Source organism: Somniosus microcephalus, unplaced genomic scaffold (assembly GCF_052327205.1).
Source record: "Somniosus microcephalus isolate GS21.2 unplaced genomic scaffold, FLI_Smic_1.0 unresolved_chr9, whole genome shotgun sequence".
NCBI classification, from domain to species: domain Eukaryota; kingdom Metazoa; phylum Chordata; class Chondrichthyes; order Squaliformes; family Somniosidae; genus Somniosus; species Somniosus microcephalus.
This window is the reverse complement of record NW_028225187.1, coordinates 42633414-42647672: the sequence shown is the minus strand read 5'-3', so window position 1 is coordinate 42647672 and position 14259 is coordinate 42633414. Positions and strand designations below refer to the sequence as shown.

The following is a 14259-nucleotide window of genomic DNA, read 5'->3' as shown; positions in this document are numbered from 1 at the left end:
GTTATGGGACCAGCACGCTTCCGCTGCTACACTCTGCTGTCGGTTAACAAACAATCCCGGCTGGTGCTTAGGTTCCGATGCCCCACAGTGCTGTGTGTTAGCGAGACAAATTTCAGCATCCAGCCTGTGTTGAAAACTATAGCATGGCCCTGAAACCGCCCAGAGACCCGGACCCCGCAGCACCCGTGTTTGCAGGCTGACATGGCTGCACGATGTCACAAGGACACTCTGTATTACGACACCGACAATGGGACACACACAAAATGACACACAGGAATCCGGAAAGGGTGTTTCTGGCCACACAAATGGAGGGACAGAGAAAGACACTGGTGAAACAAAAGAGAGAGAGAGAGACAGACAGAGCGATTAACACGAGGCAGAGACAGAGACTGAGGGAAAACCGAGGCTGCGAGAGAAACAGAGAGGGAGGTAGACAGCCAGGGAAACGGAGACTGAGATGAAGAGAGAGACTTGCATGAAGGTGCGTTCTGCTGTGCAAAGAAATTCCCTGTAGTTCCCTGTTTCTAAAATTGTTCCCTCCTGTGTAAAGATGATCGCTGCTGATTATAGATTTTCCCTGTTGTTTAGAGATTTTGTCTGCTTTGTAAAGATGTCCGCTATTGAGTAATGTGTTTCCTGTTGTGTAAAGGTTCTCCGTGTTGTGTAACGGGCTTCCGTTTTGTGTGAAGGTATTGCCTGTTGTGTAAAGGCCAAGAGCACCATCTGGTGCTGGCGACCCGGCGCTGCAGGAATGCGTTGAGAGAAAGGGTAAGGCCAAGGCTGCTCCAAGTTTGCAGCATTTGCAGCTTATGTTGGTGCGAATAAAGTGTTTTGAAAGTTGTGTTGCAGGTTCTTGTGTTTTTTGCAAGAAGGAAGTTGCTGTAAGTAAAGCATAAATTGTGATAACAAAACCTGACGCACTGAGCCTGAAATTTATCATAATTTAAGAGAAGAGAACAATAGGAAAAATTTGCCCTCCTAATCACAACTTCCCCAGACTAATGGTATGAAAAACACATCTGACTCTCATCCTGAAGTCAGAGTCCAGATCCCCTCCTCACCCTTTTCGTTTGCAGAATGGATCTTCTCTTAACCATGTCTTAATGTAACTTTCGCTGTCTGGATAGGTTCGATTGACAAAAAGATACTGGTGTTAAATTAATTGGATTGCAGCACAGGAACAAATGGGAGGTGCTGTTCAACGGGCAAGATTGGAAGGGCGAACGGGGAAAGGACGGAGAGATGGTGGGTGCGAGAGTGACAGCAACGGGGGGCGCGGTCGATAGATTGCAAGAAATGGAAGAAAGAGTAAACGTGGTGCACATCTGAATAAGTGAGAGGCAGCAGGTGTGGGGACGAGTGAGTGAACGGTCTGAATTCAGTTGGTTGGGTGACGGTGTTTGTAGTGTTCGGTGCGGGGTTCGGGCCAATTATGGAGCAGAGGAAATTCTGCGATTCGGATCAGCCTGTCAATAGCAACTGAAGGAAAAGGTGACCCAAAACCGGCATGCCTGCCTGGTTTACTGCTGGTGGTGAAGCGACGAAATTTATAAATGTCGCAATATCTGGCAGCGGTGGGATTCGAACCCACGCCCCCGAAGAGACTGGAGCCTTAATCCAGCGCCTTAGACCGCTCGGCCACGCTACCACGTCAGTGCGCTAAGGAATCTGAAACTAGTGACTGGTGATTGAAATGTGGCCTGGTCTTGTAAATAGCAGGGGAAACAAACGGAAATTAAATTCGTGGACGGCAAACTCACTTCTGATGCAACCCACTATATCAGAAGCAGCTACGTGTTCACAAGGCAACACTAATAAATAAAAGTTTGCTGCAACACACCCATTGTAAATTTCATTCAAAATTTATCCCTGTTGTGTGTTGGAAGCAGGAAGTTGGTGTAAGTAAAGTGTGATAAAATTAAGTGCGTTGGATTGGGGTAGCAATAGAGCATTTTATTGTTGGTGTATATAAGAATGCAACTAGCAGAAGAAGGCTTACGATCAATCGACCTCTGGGTTATGGGACCAGCACGCTTCCGCTGCTACACTCTGCTGTCGGTTAGCAAACAATCCCGGCTGGTGCTTAGGTTCCGATGCCCCACAGTGCTGTGTGTTAGCGAGACAAATTTCAGCATCCAGCCTGTGTTGAAAACTATAGCATGGCCCTGAAACCGCCCAGAGACCCGGACCCCGCAGCACCCGTGTTTGCAGGCTGACATGGCTGCACGATGTCACAAGGACACTCTGTATTACGACACCGACAATGGGACACACACAAAATGACACACAGGAATCCGGAAAGGGTGTTTCTGGCCACACAAACGGAGGGACAGAGAAAGACACTGAAGAAACCAAAGAGAGAGAGAGACAGACAGAGCGATTAACACGAGGCAGAGACAGAGACTGAGGGAAAACCGAGACTGCGACAGAAACAGAGAGGGAGGTAGACAGCCAGGGAAACGGAGACTGAGGTGAAGAGGGAGACTTGCATGAAGGTGCGTTCTGCTGTGCAAAGAAATTCCCTGTAGTGTAAAGATGTTCCCGGTTATATAAAATTGTTCCCTCCTGTGTAAAGATGATCGCTGCTGATTATAGATTTTCCCTGTTGTTTAGAGATTTTGTCTGCTTTGTAAAGATGTCCGCTATTGAGTAATGTGTTTGCTGTTGTCTAAAGGTTCTCCGTGTTGTGTAACGGGGTTCCGTTTTGTGTGAAGGTATTGCCTGTTGTGTAAAGGCCAAGAGCACCATCTGTTGCTGACGACACGGCGCTGCAGGAATGCGTTGAGAGAAAGGGTAAGGCCAAGGCTGCTCCAAGTTTGCAGCATTTGCAGCTTATGTTGGTGCGAATAAAGTGTTTTGAAAGTTGTGTTGCAGGTTCTTGTGTTTTTTGCAAGAAGGAAGTTGCTGTAAGTAAAGCATAAATTGTGATAACAAAACCTGACGCACTGAGCCTGAAATTTATCATAATTTAAGAGAAGAGAACAATAGGAAAAATTTGCCCTCCTAATCACAACTTCCCCAGACTAATGGTATGAAAAACACATCTGACTCTCATCCTGAAGTCAGAGTCCAGATCCCCTCCCCACCCTTTTCGTTTGCAGAATGGATCTTCTCTTAACCATGTCTTAATGTAACTTTCGCTGTCTGGATAGGTTCGATTGACAAAAAGATACTGGTGTTAAATTAATTGGATTGCAGCACAGGAACAAATGGGAGGTGCTGTTCAACCGGCAAGATTGGAAGGGCGAACGGGGAAACGACGGAGAGATGGTGGGTGCGAGAGTGTCAGCAATGGGGGGCGCGGTCGATAGATTGCAAGAAATGGAAGAAAGAGTAAACGTGGTGTGCATCTGAATAAGTGAGAGGCAGCAGGTGTGGGGACGAGTGAGTGAACGGTCTGAATTCAGTTGGTTGGGTGATGGTGTTTGGTGCGGGGTTCGGGCCAATTATGGAGCAGAGGAAATTCTGCGATTCGGATCAGCCTGTCAATAGCAACTGAAGGAAAAGGTGACCCAAAACCGGCATGCCTGCCTGGTTTACTGCTGGTGGTGAAGCGACGAAATTTATAAATGTCGCAATATCTGGCAGCGGTGCGATTCGAACCCACGCCCCCGAAGAGACTGGAGCCTTAATCCAGCGCCTTAGACCGCTCGGCCACGCTACCCCGTCAGTGCATTAAGGAATCTGAAACTAGTGACTGGTGATTGAAATGTGGCCTGGTCTTGTAAATAGCAGGGGAAACAAAAGGAAATTAAATTCGTGGACGGCAAACTCACTTCTGATGCAACCCACTATATCAGAAGCAGCTACGTGTTCACAAGGCAACGCTAATAAATAAAAGTTTGCTGCAACACACCCATTGTAAATTTCATTCAAAATTTATCCCTGTTGTGTGTTGCAAGCAGGAAGTTGGTGTAAGTAAAGTGTGATAAAATTAAGTGCGTTTGATTGGGGTAGCAATAGAGCATTTTATTGTTGGTGTATATAAGAATGCAACTAGCAGAAGAAGGCTTACGATCAATCGACCTCTGGGTTATGGGACCAGCACGCTTCCGCTGCTACACTCTGCTGTCGGTTAACAAACAATCCCGGCTGGTGCTTAGGTTCCGATGCCCCACAGTGCTGTGTGTTAGCGAGACAAATTTCAGCATCCAGCCTGAGTTGAAAACTATAGCATGGCCCTGAAACCGCCCAGAGACCCGGACCCCGCAGCACCCGTGTTTGCAGGCTGACATGGCTGCACGATGTCACAAGGACACTCTGTATTACGACACCGACAATGGGACACACACAAAATGACACACAGGAGTCCGGAAAGGGTGTTTCTGGCCACACAAATGGAGGGACAGAGAAAGACACTGAAGAAACCAAAGAGAGAGAGAGACAGACAGAGCGATTAACACGAGGCAGAGACAGAGACTGAGGGAAAACCGAGACTGCGAGAGAAACAGAGAGGGAGGTAGACAGCCAGGGAAACGGAGACTGAGATGAAGAGAGAGACTTGCATGAAGTTGCGTTCTGCTGTGCAAAGAAATTCCCTGTAGTGTAAAGATGTTCCCTGTTATATAAAATTGTTCCCTCCTGTGTAAAGATGATCGCTGCTGATTATAGATTTTCCCTGTTGTTTAGAGATTTTGTCTGCTTTGTAAAGATCTCCACTATTGAGTAACGTGTTTCCTGTTGTGTAAAGGTTCTCCGTGTTGTGTAACGGGGTTCCGTTTTGTGTGAAAGTATTGCATGTTGTGTAAAGGCCAAGAGCACCATCTGGTGCTGGCGACCCGGCGCTGCAGGAATGCGTTGAGAGAAAGGGTAAGGCCAAGGCTGCTCCAAGTTTGCTGCATTTGCAGCTTATGTTGGTGCGAATAAAGTGTTTTGAAAGTTGTGTTGCAGGTTCTTGTGTTTTTTGCAAGAAGGAAGTTGCTGTAAGTAAAGCATAAATTGTGATAACAAAACCTGACGCACTGAGCCTGAAATTTATCATAATTTAAGAGAAGAGAACAATAGGAAAAATTTGCCCTCCTAATCACAACTTCCCCAGACTAATGGTATGAAAAACACATCTGACTCTCATCCTGAAGTCAGAGTCCAGATCCCCTCCCCACCCTTTTCGTTTGCAGAATGGATCTTCTCTTAACCATGTCTTAATGTAACTTTCGCTGTCTGGATAGGTTCGATTGACAAAAAGATACTGGTGTTAAATTAATTGGATTGCAGCACAGGAACAAATGGGAGGTGCTGTTCAACCGGCAAGATTGGAAGGGCGAACGGGGAAACGACGGAGAGATGGTGGGTGCGAGAGTGACAGCGATGGGGGGCGCGGTCGATAGATTGCAAGAAATGGAAGAAAGAGTAAACGTGGTGCACATCTGAATAAGTGAGAGGCAGCAGGTGTGGGGACGAGTGAGTGAACGGTCTGAATTCAGTTGGTTGGGTGACGGTGTTTGTAGTGTTCGGTGCGGGGTTCAGGCCAATTATGGAGCAGAGGAAATTCTGCGATTCGGATCAGCCTGTCAATAGCAACTGAAGGAAAAGGTGACCCAAAACCGGCATGCCTGCCTGGTTTACTGCTGGTGGTGAAGCGACGAAATTTATAAATGTCGCAATATCTGGCAGCGGTGGGATTCGAACCCACGCCCCCGAAGAGACTGGAGCCTTAATCCAGCGCCTTAGACCGCTCGGCCACGCTACCACGTCAGTGCGCTAAGGAATCTGAAACTAGTGACTGGTGATTGAAATGTGGCCTGGTCTTGTAAATAGCAGGGGAAACAAACGGAAATTAAATTCGTGGACGGCAAACTCACTTCTGATGCAACCCACTATATCAGAAGCAGCTACGTGTTCACAAGGCAACACTAATAAATAAAAGTTTGCTGCAACACACCCATTGTAAATTTCATTCAAAATTTATCCCTGTTGTGTGTTGGAAGCAGGAAGTTGGTGTAAGTAAAGTGTGATAAAATTAAGTGCGTTGGATTGGGGTAGCAATAGAGCATTTTATTGTTGGTGTATATAAGAATGCAACTAGCAGAAGAAGGCTTACGATCAATCGACCTCTGGGTTATGGGACCAGCACGCTTCCGCTGCTACACTCTGCTGTCGGCTAGCAAACAATCCCGGCTGGTGCTTAGGTTCCGATGCCCCACAGTGCTGTGTGTTAGCGAGACAAATTTCAGCATCCAGCCTGTGTTGAAAACTATAGCATGGCCCTGAAACCGCCCAGAGACCCGGACCCCGCAGCACCCGTGTTTGCAGGCTGACATGGCTGCACGATGTCACAAGGACACTCTGTATTACGACACCGACAATGGGACACACACAAAATGACACACAGGAATCCGGAAAGGGTGTTTCTGGCCACACAAACGGAGGGACAGAGAAAGACACTGAAGAAACCAAAGAGAGAGAGAGACAGACAGAGCGATTAACACGAGGCAGAGACAGAGACTGAGGGAAAACCGAGACTGCGACAGAAACAGAGAGGGAGGTAGACAGCCAGGGAAACGGAGACTGAGGTGAAGAGGGAGACTTGCATGAAGGTGCGTTCTGCTGTGCAAAGAAATTCCCTGTAGTGTAAAGATGTTCCCGGTTATATAAAATTGTTCCCTCCTGTGTAAAGATGATCGCTGCTGATTATAGATTTTCCCTGTTGTTTAGAGATTTTGTCTGCTTTGTAAAGATGTCCGCTATTGAGTAATGTGTTTGCTGTTGTCTAAAGGTTCTCCGTGTTGTGTAACGGGGTTCCGTTTTGTGTGAAGGTATTGCCTGTTGTGTAAAGGCCAAGAGCACCATCTGTTGCTGACGACACGGCGCTGCAGGAATGCGTTGAGAGAAAGGGTAAGGCCAAGGCTGCTCCAAGTTTGCAGCATTTGCAGCTTATGTTGGTGCGAATAAAGTGTTTTGAAAGTTGTGTTGCAGGTTCTTGTGTTTTTTGCAAGAAGGAAGTTGCTGTAAGTAAAGCATAAATTGTGATAACAAAACCTGACGCACTGAGCCTGAAATTTATCATAATTTAAGAGAAGAGAACAATAGGAAAAATTTGCCCTCCTAATCACAACTTCCCCAGACTAATGGTATGAAAAACACATCTGACTCTCATCCTGAAGTCAGAGTCCAGATCCCCTCCCCACCCTTTTCGTTTGCAGAATGGATCTTCTCTTAACCATGTCTTAATGTAACTTTCGCTGTCTGGATAGGTTCGATTGACAAAAAGATACTGGTGTTAAATTAATTGGATTGCAGCACAGGAACAAATGGGAGGTGCTGTTCAACCGGCAAGATTGGAAGGGCGAACGGGGAAACGACGGAGAGATGGTGGGTGCGAGAGTGTCAGCAATGGGGGGCGCGGTCGATAGATTGCAAGAAATGGAAGAAAGAGTAAACGTGGTGTGCATCTGAATAAGTGAGAGGCAGCAGGTGTGGGGACGAGTGAGTGAACGGTCTGAATTCAGTTGGTTGGGTGATGGTGTTTGGTGCGGGGTTCGGGCCAATTATGGAGCAGAGGAAATTCTGCGATTCGGATCAGCCTGTCAATAGCAACTGAAGGAAAAGGTGACCCAAAACCGGCATGCCTGCCTGGTTTACTGCTGGTGGTGAAGCGACGAAATTTATAAATGTCGCAATATCTGGCAGCGGTGCGATTCGAACCCACGCCCCCGAAGAGACTGGAGCCTTAATCCAGCGCCTTAGACCGCTCGGCCACGCTACCCCGTCAGTGCATTAAGGAATCTGAAACTAGTGACTGGTGATTGAAATGTGGCCTGGTCTTGTAAATAGCAGGGGAAACAAAAGGAAATTAAATTCGTGGACGGCAAACTCACTTCTGATGCAACGCACTATATCAGAAGCAGCTACGTGTTCACAAGGCAACACTAATAAATAAAAGTTTGCTGCAACACACCCATTGTAAATTTCATTCAAAATTTATCCCTGTTGTGTGTTGCAAGCAGGAAGTTGGTGTAAGTAAAGTGTGATAAAATTAAGTGCGTTTGATTGGGGTAGCAATAGAGCATTTTATTGTTGGTGTATATAAGAATGCAACTAGCAGAAGAAGGCTTACGATCAATCGACCTCTGGGTTATGGGACCAGCACGCTTCCGCTGCTACACTCTGCTGTCGGTTAACAAACAATCCCGGCTGGTGCTTAGGTTCCGATGCCCCACAGTGCTGTGTGTTAGCGAGACAAATTTCAGCATCCAGCCTGAGTTGAAAACTATAGCATGGCCCTGAAACCGCCCAGAGACCCGGACCCCGCAGCACCCGTGTTTGCAGGCTGACATGGCTGCACGATGTCACAAGGACACTCTGTATTACGACACCGACAATGGGACACACACAAAATGACACACAGGAGTCCGGAAAGGGTGTTTCTGGCCACACAAATGGAGGGACAGAGAAAGACACTGAAGAAACCAAAGAGAGAGAGAGACAGACAGAGCGATTAACACGAGGCAGAGACAGAGACTGAGGGAAAACCGAGACTGCGAGAGAAACAGAGAGGGAGGTAGACAGCCAGGGAAACGGAGACTGAGATGAAGAGAGAGACTTGCATGAAGGTGCGTTCTGCTGTGCAAAGAAATTCCCTGTAGTGTAAAGATGTTCCCTGTTATATAAAATTGTTCCCTCCTGTGTAAAGATGATCGCTGCTGATTATAGATTTTCCCTGTTGTTTAGAGATTTTGTCTGCTTTGTAAAGATGTCCACTATTGAGTAACGTGTTTCCTGTTGTGTAAAGGTTCTCCGTGTTGTGTAACGGGCTTCCGTTTTGTGTGAAGGTATTGCCTGTTGGGTAAAGGCCAAGAGCACCATCTGGTGCTGGCGACACGGCGCTGCAGGAATGCGTTGAGAGAAAGGGTAAGGCCAAGGCTGCTCCAAGTTTGCAGCATTTGCAGCTTATGTTGGTGCGAATAAAGTGTTTTGAAAGTTGTGTTGCAGGTTCTTGTGTTTTTTGCAAGAAGGAAGTTGCTGTAAGTAAAGCATAAATTGTGATAACAAAACCTGACGCACTGAGCCTGAAATTTATCATAATTTAAGAGAAGAGAACAATAGGAAAAATTTGCCCTCCTAATCACAACTTCCCCAGACTAATGGTATGAAAAACACATCTGACTCTCATCCTGAAGTCAGAGTCCAGATCCCCTCCCCACCCTTTTCGTTTGCAGAATGGATCTTCTCTTAACCATGTCTTAATGTAACTTTCGCTGTCTGGATAGGTTCGATTGACAAAAAGATACTGGTGTTAAATTAATTGGATTGCAGCACAGGAACAAATGGGAGGTGCTGTTCAACCGGCAAGATTGGAAGGGCGAACGGGGAAACGACGGAGAGATGGTGGGTGCGAGAGTGACAGCGATGGGGGGCGCGGTCGATAGATTGCAAGAAATGGAAGAAAGAGTAAACGTGGTGTACATCTGAATAAGTGAGAGGCAGCAGGTGTGGGGACGAGTGAGTGAACGGTCTGAATTCAGTTGGTTGGGTGACGGTGTTTGTAGTGTTCGGTGCGGGGTTCAGGCCAATTATGGAGCAGAGGAAATTCTGCGATTCGGATCAGCCTGTCAATAGCAACTGAAGGAAAAGGTGACCCAAAACCGGCATGCCTGCCTGGTTTACTGCTGGTGGTGAAGCGACGAAATTTATAAATGTCGCAATATCTGGCAGCGGTGGGATTCGAACCCACGCCCCCGAAGAGACTGGAGCCTTAATCCAGCGCCTTAGACCGCTCGGCCACGCTACCACGTCAGTGCGCTAAGGAATCTGAAACTAGTGACTGGTGATTGAAATGTGGCCTGCTCTTGTAAATAGCAGGGGAAACAAAAGGAAATTAAATTCGTGGACGGCAAACTCACTTCTGATGCAACCCACTATATCAGAAGCAGCTACGTGTTCACAAGGCAACGCTAATAAATAAAAGTTTGCTGCAACACACCCATTGTAAATTTCATTCAAAATTTATCCCTGTTGTGTGTTGCAAGCAGGAAGTTGGTGTAAGTAAAGTGTGATAAAATTAAGTGCGTTGGATTGGGGTAGCAATAGAGCATTTTATTGTTGGTGTATATAAGAATGCAACTAGCAGAAGAAGGCTTACGATCAATCGACCTCTGGGTTATGGGACCAGCACGCTTCCGCTGCTACACTCTGCTGTCGGTTAACAAACAATCCCGGCTGGTGCTTAGGTTCCGATGCCCCACAGTGCTGTGTGTTAGCGAGACAAATTTCAGCATCCAGCCTGTGTTGAAAACTATAGCATGGCCCTGAAACCGCCCAGAGACCCGGACCCCGCAGCACCCGTGTTTGCAGGCTGACATGGCTGCACGATGTCACAAGGACACTCTGTATTACGACACGGACAATGGGACACACACAAAATGACACACAGGAATCCGGAAAGGGTGTTTCTGGCCACACAAATGGAGGGACAGAGAAAGACAGTGAAGAAACCAAAGAGAGAGAGAGACAGACAGAGCGATTAACACGAGGCAGAGACAGAGACTGAGGGAAAACCGAGACTGCGAGAGAAACAGAGAGGGAGGTAGACAGCCAGGGAAACGGAGACTGAGATGAAGAGAGAGACTTGCATGAAGGTGCGTTCTGCTGTGCAAAGAAATTCCCTGTAGTGTAAAGATGTACCCTGTTATATAAAATTGTTCCCTCCTGTGTAAAGATGATCGCTGCTGATTATAGATTTTCCCTGTTGTTTAGAGATTTTGTCTGCTTTGTAAAGATGTCCGCTATTGAGTAATGTGTTTCCTGTTGTGTAAAGGTTCTCCGTGTTGTGTAACGGGGTTCCGTTTTGTGTGAAGGTATTGCCTGTTGTGTAAAGGCCAAGAGCACCATCTGGTGCTGGCGACACGGCGCTGCAGGAATGCGTTGAGAGAAAGGGTAAGGCCAAGGCTGCTCCAAGTTTGCTGCATTTGCAGCTTATGTTGGTGCGAATAAAGTGTTTTGAAAGTTGTGTTGCAGGTTCTTGTGTTTTTTGCAAGAAGGAAGTTGCTGTAAGTAAAGCATAAATTGTGATAACAAAACCTGACGCACTGAGCCTGAAATTTATCATAATTTAAGAGAAGAGAACAATAGGAAAAATTTGCCCTCCTAATCATAACTTCCCCAGACTAATGGTATGAAAAACACATCTGACTCTCATCCTGAAGTCAGAGTCCAGATCCCCTCCCCACCCTTTTCTTTTGCAGAATGGATCTTCTCTTAACCATGTCTTAATGTAACTTTCGCTGTCTGGATAGGTTCGATTGACAAAAAGATACTGGTGTTAAATTAATTGGATTGCAGCACAGGAAGGTGCTGTTCAACCGGCAAGATTGGAAGGGCGAACGGGGAAAGGACGGAGAGATGGTGGGTGCGAGAGTGACAGCAATGGGGGGCGCGGTCGATAGATTGCAAGAAATGGAAGAAAGAGTAAACGTGGTGTACATCTGAATAAGTGAGAGGCAGCAGGTGTGGGGACGAGTGAGTGAACGGTCTGAATTCAGTTGGTTGGGTGTTCGGTGCGGGGTTCAGGCCAATTATGGAGCAGAGGAAATTCTGCGATTCGGATCAGCCTGTCAATAGCAACTGAAGGAAAAGGTGACCCAAAACCGGCATGCCTGCCTGGTTTACTGCTGGTGGTGAAGCGACGAAATTTATAAATGTCGCAATATCTGGCAGCGGTGGGATTCGAACCCACGCCCCCGAAGAGACTGGAGCCTTAATCCAGCGCCTTAGACCGCTCGGCCACGCTACCACGTCAGTGCGCTAAGGAATCTGAAACTAGTGACTGGTGATTGAAATGTGGCCTGGTCTTGTCAATTGCAGGGGAAACAAAAGGAAATTAAATTCGTGGACGGCAAACTCACTTCTGATGCAACCCACTATATCAGAAGCAGCTACGTGTTCACAAGGCAACACTAATAAATAAAAGTTTGCTGCAGCACACCCATTGTAAATTTCATTCAAAATTTATCCCTCTTGTGTGTTGCAAGCAGGAAGTTGGTGTAAGTAAAGTGTGATAAAATTAAGTGCGTTGGATTGGGGTAGCAATAGAGCATTTTATTGTTGGTGTATATAAGAATGCAACTAGCAGAAGAAGGCTTACGATCAATCGACCTCTGGGTTATGGGACCAGCACGCTTCCGCTGCTACACTCTGCTGTCGGTTAACAAACAATCCCGGCTGGTGCTTAGGTTCCGATGCCCCACAGTGCTGTGTGTTAGCGAGACAAATTTCAGCATCCAGCCTGTGTTGAAAACTATAGCATGGCCCTGAAACCGCCCAGAGACCCGGACCCCGCAGCACCCGTGTTTGCAGGCTGACATGGCTGCACGATGTCACAAGGACACTCTGTATTACGACACCGACAATGGGACACACACAAAATGACACACAGGAATCCGGAAAGGGTGTTTCTGGCCACACAAATGGAGGGACAGAGAAAGACACTGGTGAAACAAAAGAGAGAGAGAGAGACAGACAGAGCGATTAACACGAGGCAGAGACAGAGACTGAGGGAAAACCGAGGCTGCGAGAGAAACAGAGAGGGAGGTAGACAGCCAGGGAAACGGAGACTGAGATGAAGAGAGAGACTTGCATGAAGGTGCGTTCTGCTGTGCAAAGAAATTCCCTGTAGTTCCCTGTTTCTAAAATTGTTCCCTCCTGTGTAAAGATGATCGCTGCTGATTATAGATTTTCCCTGTTGTTTAGAGATTTTGTCTGCTTTGTAAAGATGTCCGCTATTGAGTAATGTGTTTCCTGTTGTGTAAAGGTTCTCCGTGTTGTGTAACGGGCTTCCGTTTTGTGTGAAGGTATTGCCTGTTGTGTAAAGGCCAAGAGCACCATCTGGTGCTGGCGACCCGGCGCTGCAGGAATGCGTTGAGAGAAAGGGTAAGGCCAAGGCTGCTCCAAGTTTGCAGCATTTGCAGCTTATGTTGGTGCGAATAAAGTGTTTTGAAAGTTGTGTTGCAGGTTCTTGTGTTTTTTGCAAGAAGGAAGTTGCTGTAAGTAAAGCATAAATTGTGATAACAAAACCTGACGCACTGAGCCTGAAATTTATCATAATTTAAGAGAAGAGAACAATAGGAAAAATTTGCCCTCCTAATCACAACTTCCCCAGACTAATGGTATGAAAAACACATCTGACTCTCATCCTGAAGTCAGAGTCCAGATCCCCTCCTCACCCTTTTCGTTTGCAGAATGGATCTTCTCTTAACCATGTCTTAATGTAACTTTCGCTGTCTGGATAGGTTCGATTGACAAAAAGATACTGGTGTTAAATTAATTGGATTGCAGCACAGGAACAAATGGGAGGTGCTGTTCAACGGGCAAGATTGGAAGGGCGAACGGGGAAAGGACGGAGAGATGGTGGGTGCGAGAGTGACAGCAACGGGGGGCGCGGTCGATAGATTGCAAGAAATGGAAGAAAGAGTAAACGTGGTGCACATCTGAATAAGTGAGAGGCAGCAGGTGTGGGGACGAGTGAGTGAACGGTCTGAATTCAGTTGGTTGGGTGTTCGGTGCGGGGTTCGGGCCAATTATGGAGCAGAGGAAATTCTGCGATTCGGATCAGCCTGTCAATAGCAACTGAAGGAAAAGGTGACCCAAAACCGGCATGCCTGCCTGGTTTACTGCTGGTGGTGAAGCGACGAAATTTATAAATGTCGCAATATCTGGCAGCGGTGGGATTCGAACCCACGCCCCCGAAGAGACTGGAGCCTTAGTCCAGCGCCTTAGACCGCTCGGCCACGCTACCACGTCAGTGCGCTAAGCAATCTGAAACTAGTGACTGGTGATTGAAATGTGGCCTGGTCTTGTAAATAGCAGGGGAAACAAACGGAAATTAAATTCGTGGACGGCAAACTCACTTCTGATGCAACCCACTATATCAGAAGCAGCTACGTGTTCACAAGGCAACGCTAATAAATAAAAGTTTGCTGCAACACACCCATTGTAAATTTCATTCAAAATTTATCCCTGTTGTGTGTTGGAAGCAGGAAGTTGGTGTAAGTAAAGTGTGATAAAATTAAGTGCGTTTGATTGGGGTAGCAATAGAGCATTTTATTGTTGGTGTATATAAGAATGCAACTAGCAGAAGAAGGCTTACGATCAATCGACCTCTGGGTTATGGGACCAGCACGCTTCCGCTGCTACACTCTGCTGTCGGTTAACAAACAATCCCGGCTGGTGCTTAGGTTCCGATGCCCCACAGTGCTGTGTGTTAGCGAGACAAATTTCAGCATCCAGCCTGTGTTGAAAACTATAGCATGGCCCTGAAACCGC

The 14259-nt window shown here is 46.9% G+C and overlaps 5 non-coding genes across 5 annotated transcripts; all 5 read right to left on the bottom strand.

Annotated features, from left to right (window-relative positions):
• Positions 1-1566: 1566 nt before the first annotated feature.
• Positions 1567-1648, bottom strand: trnal-aag (transfer RNA leucine (anticodon AAG)). Its single transcript has one exon. It is a non-coding gene; the product is annotated as a tRNA-Leu (tRNA).
• A 3959-nt stretch (positions 1649-5607) lies between these two features.
• trnal-aag (transfer RNA leucine (anticodon AAG)) lies at positions 5608-5689 on the bottom strand. Its single transcript has one exon. It is a non-coding gene; the product is annotated as a tRNA-Leu (tRNA).
• A 3959-nt stretch (positions 5690-9648) lies between these two features.
• On the bottom strand, positions 9649-9730 carry trnal-aag (transfer RNA leucine (anticodon AAG)). Its single transcript has one exon. It is a non-coding gene; the product is annotated as a tRNA-Leu (tRNA).
• Positions 9731-11649: 1919 nt separating this feature from the next.
• Positions 11650-11731, bottom strand: trnal-aag (transfer RNA leucine (anticodon AAG)). The gene has a single exon. It is a non-coding gene; the product is annotated as a tRNA-Leu (tRNA).
• A 1919-nt stretch (positions 11732-13650) lies between these two features.
• On the bottom strand, positions 13651-13732 carry trnal-aag (transfer RNA leucine (anticodon AAG)). Its single transcript has one exon. It is a non-coding gene; the product is annotated as a tRNA-Leu (tRNA).
• Between the last annotated feature and the right edge of the window lie 527 nt (positions 13733-14259).